Raw genomic sequence first — 4,980 nt, forward strand, 5'->3', positions numbered from 1 at the left:
CAAAGTGATATGAGTCAGACAAAGGCTCTTCCGTTTATCTCAACATAAACTCCTTCGTCGGGTCTAGATCTATCTTATGTTGAATCACCCGAAGGTAATTTCCTAAGATTAAGACAACAACAACACATTTAATCCGAAGAACCGTGTTGATGCCGATTTACTCAATTAATCAATTCAATCTACCACAAGAATAAACCGATTATTAATTGGATCCTCTTTTCCCAAACAAGTATTGTGCAAACCAAAGATTATAAAACCCAAGTCAGATCTTCAATATCTTCTTTGTATTCAAATCTTCTTAAATCTTTAATAAAAACATGTACACAATCACTTGAATCTCTTGTGATCAATCACGCACATAACGGAATTTGTTAACAGTGGATTATCACAAGATTGTCTTTAGAACTAACAACAGTCTAAAGATCCCTGTCGAAACTCTGAACAAGTTTGAGTAAATCTTATATCAGATGAGAAGATTCTTAAGAATAAACAAACTATGTGCAACTATATTTCAACCACCGTTAGTCAATCAAATCAATCGAAAATAAAGATAAACCACAATTATCCAGTTTCCCACCAACGGGTCGCGTTAGAGCTTCTAAATCCCAAAGAATACTTTAAAACGAGCGGACGTAAGAGATTTCACCTATGAAATTAATAACGCTAAATTAAAATATTCTTAACTTACTTATGTTTCGATCCTGGGATTCTCTTCTATTAGCCGTTAAGTATTATCTTTGAATAATTATAGAAATAAACATTCAAGCACGTGTTCAAAGTTTGTCGACATCTTTACTTGTAAGTTCTATTTCACACTTACAACCTTGAAACCGATTTGCCACACTTCCAAACAAGTTTAGAATTGGTTCATCTGACTTTCAAGAACTATGTGATTGGTCAAGCCAATATTCAATCACAATCATGGGTTTACGAATCTACCAAAACAAGTTTCGGTTCTACCTCCATTTAAGTACTACGCATAGTCACACTAGCTTCCCAAAAGATTCGGTTGACTAGGTAACTAGGATCGGTTCCCCAAATATATATGGTATTTAACTTATATGTGTTGCACACGTTCACAGGATCGGTTCCCCTTTCTGTTGTAAACCTTGCTGCATCCAGTACAAGGATCGGTTCCCCTTGATGTACTGCACCCCTTACAAGGATCGGTTCCCTTCACACCTTACAAGTCGGTTCCCTTTCCCAGTGGCAGACATAATCCGATCATACCATGGTGATTACTTAAGATTGGTTTTACTAATAAAATTTATACCAATACAAAAGTCAGGCCTTTGTGATTAGTTCTACCAAAAACACAACAAGTTGTGAGCGGTTTTACTTTATCACACATATTGGTTGTTCATAAGATATGAAATGAATAACAAAACCAATAACACCTGGAAATTTCCTTTTCGGTTCACAAAAAAAGTTTATTTGACTCCTCTATGATAGGAAGCTACATCAGTAACAAAGACAAAAGAGGAAGTCTGTTGTTACGAAGGATTTGTTTGCTAGAAAGGAAAACTTCGTGTATTTAGAGACAAGGAAGTTTGGACACCAAGGATTTCCAAAACCAAAAATATTCTCAAGATATTCATAAAAGCACAAATTCGGTTTTCATAATCCCTAGAAATGCTATGTCCAAAAATAACGATCGAAATCTCTCGGAAAATATAATTAGTAAATGCACATTACTAATTCTGAAATTTCCCTATAACAGGAAAGATGACAAACCATGGATCATTAGTGCAATGATACAGGAAATACAATCCTTCTCCAACAAATCACAAATCACTCTATAACACATGTGTATAGAGAGGCGAACCAAGCGGCGGATGGACTGGCGAACCTGGCAACGCACACACAATTACACACCGGAGCAACAACAAACCATACACGGTACTTCCTTAGAACACATGTAAACATTGTTCCCTAGGATGAAATCCTCACCTCATACCCATACATAATCACAATAGCATTCAAATGCTTATGGCGATGTCTTATCTACAAAGTTTAATGGTTAAGCAATAAACCTCGTATTGTATTCCTTAATACTATGTTTATATAGAGATCAAATATGCTTCGCAGTTATGTTTTCAATACGCACGACTTGAAAGATACGTTAGGGAATGAAACAGTTCAAGTCAAATATCACTAACCTCAAGTGGAAGGATGATTGTTGTCGTTGTAGCTCCTTGCTTCTTCACATCTTCAAATCTTCTCAATACTTGTAATGTCTCATATCCTAATACTTTCAAGCTAACCTATACGAAGTTGAACTCTAGTACATAATTAAGGGACTCGTGACATGAGTTTTGATTCACCAAAATATGACAACCAAACTTGACATACCAACGCTTAGTGGGTTCAACCGATCCATGCTCTAACACTTACCGCAGCCATGGAACTCCACTACACGGAGAATTCTGAATCAGCAGAAGATATTCAGGGCACGGACGATCAAGTATAACAAGTTTCTTGAAGGAGATTTAGTTCTCAAGGCAACCAAGCGCAACTTTCATTTTGCAAAGAACTCCAACTAGGAAGGACCTTTTATGATCTCTAAGTCTGTTGCTGGTGGATACTACAAATTAATCAACATGGACAACAAGGAGACTGTGGCCGTGATACATGAGAATTGACTCACGGCCTTTGACGTTTAAAGTTTTGGATATACGAGGTATTGGATGTTCAAAGCGCTAACACCTCAAATATTTAGCATTTAGAATTTTCTTTCATTGTATTTCAATTCCTCTAAAATGTTTGCAATACTTGCATTCAGTAATTTAAATGCAGTTTACTCAAAGAAAATCTCTACCCAAACCCAAAAAAAATCCTCAATCATCTTCTTATCCAAAACCAATCAAAACCAAAAATAAAACCTCACATGTCTCAGAAGTTCATAAGTTCAAGAGATTATGAAAATAAATCAAAGAAAATCAGCAAAGAAAGATTTTTTTCTCCTCTGCATCCTTCAAGACTTGTAAGGCCGCCTTCTCCATGTTCAGCTCTTCAGTCATCCTGGAAATTTCGTCTTCCTTCTGCATCAAAACGTCATTGGGAAAGGGTATGTTATTTTCACATGAGTCCTTAATAGCATTCATCTTCTTACGAAGCCACTTCACGTTGAATCCAGGTCTCTCAAATTCTCCAAGTTGAACTCCCAATCAAAGAGTACGTCCGAAGTCACAGTATTTCTGGACCTAGCGCATATATCACTTACAACATGTAAGATAGCACTTACTTTCATTTTCAAGAAGTAAGCACGCTTAAGGTCTCTGGTAACGACGATGTGACCGAACTTCCTTCATATTCTATCGTATAAATTTGCATATCCAATAGGGTCGCTGAATCCACCAACTAGCTCATGGTATGGGAGTGACGCATCAAACGGAGGATCAAAAGAAACTTCTGCACTTGGGTATTCATGCACCACTATATGGTTTTCAATTACTGGAGCAATTTCTACAACAACAGTTTCTTCAGTCTCTTCTACTTGTGGCTCAGTTTTTTCCACCATTAAAGCAACAACAATTGAAATCTAGATCTCCTTAATTGTTTCAAAAACAACACTCTCACGACCTTGAAGTCCAGAGATGGTTTTTTCTTCATCAATAACCCCAGGATTGCTCGTTTCATCATTATTGGCTCCTTCATTCTCAACTTCAGTATTTTGCACCTAATAAGAAGATTACATGAGATTAGAGTCATCCAATTATGAAACCAAAATAAATCATAAAATCCAGCTTATAAATAGTCTAACGTCATCAAATTTATTCATTTTACATGCTAGACATCAGCAAATAACGTGGAAATCACAAAAACACGTTTTACAACAAGCTCGCCTTAGAAGACTTTACACTTCCCTGTATAAAACGATAAACTGGGATAAATTGGTAAATAATCAAGAGTTGGGTTGTATACCATTATCTTCGTATGGATGTTATCTACAACATATCAAAATTTCATAACAATCGGATGAACGAGCGAAGAGTTGTGGCCAAAATACGGGACTACATGCCAGCTGAAAATTTCCTGAAAGTCTCCTGGATGTTTACTGTTTCGTCTATTTCAACCCCTAAACGTGCTCATAACTTAAAAAGCTTCTTCACTAAAGCTTGGAAATTTCCTGAGCGTAAGGATACATATGTAGATCACGAAAATCTGACACCGGACGAAGATTTTATGGCGTTTTTGCTAAAAGGCTAAGTTCTGGATTTTCTGGTGACGTATTTTCGGCAAAACTTTTCATATATTCACACGAATTCTCATTCATTCACTCATAAATATACAATTTTATGCTTCTATGGATAAAATGCAAGGGAAATACTTACTTGAATAGTCTCTGAAGCGTTCGAGGAACCCGAATTGTTCACATCAACATCAAGAAAACCATTGCTTTTATTCGGTTTCAAGCTTTGGGAGTTTCCTTTATCGCCATTCTCCGAACAAGCATCATTAGGGCTCTCCACCTCCATGAATACATCCTCCTGGATATATCCTTAAATAATTAGAATTTTGTCTAAAAAATATCATAATTGAATAAACGAAGAAACACTTACGGCCTCTTCTTCTTCAATCAAGTCAGAAACCGTCTGCCCAGCAACAGAGAACTGAAGACAGTCAATACTCGATGGAGTCAAATTCTGCAACGGAATAGTAAGCATTGGTTTTACGATCCTAATTACACGGATTAGAAAAAATCATGACGAAAGGGATCTCGACAACTCACCAAAGAAATCACTGGGAACTTTATGGTGTTAGGTAACATCTTATAATTCTTATTCCTACCTTCTCCACCATGAAGACTCGCTTCAGTTTTTGAAAGGTCTACATTGATTCGAGGTCTTACATTACGACCGTCCTGTGAAAAATATTGATGCAATAATCAAAATACAATTATCATAATCTTCTGAATACTTTGTAAAGAATACTTACTTATGAACATCCTGGAGATTTTCCGTTTATCACCACCAGGGA

This window comes from Papaver somniferum, unplaced genomic scaffold, assembly GCF_003573695.1.
Source record: "Papaver somniferum cultivar HN1 unplaced genomic scaffold, ASM357369v1 unplaced-scaffold_131, whole genome shotgun sequence".
In the NCBI taxonomy this organism is placed as follows: domain Eukaryota; kingdom Viridiplantae; phylum Streptophyta; class Magnoliopsida; order Ranunculales; family Papaveraceae; genus Papaver; species Papaver somniferum.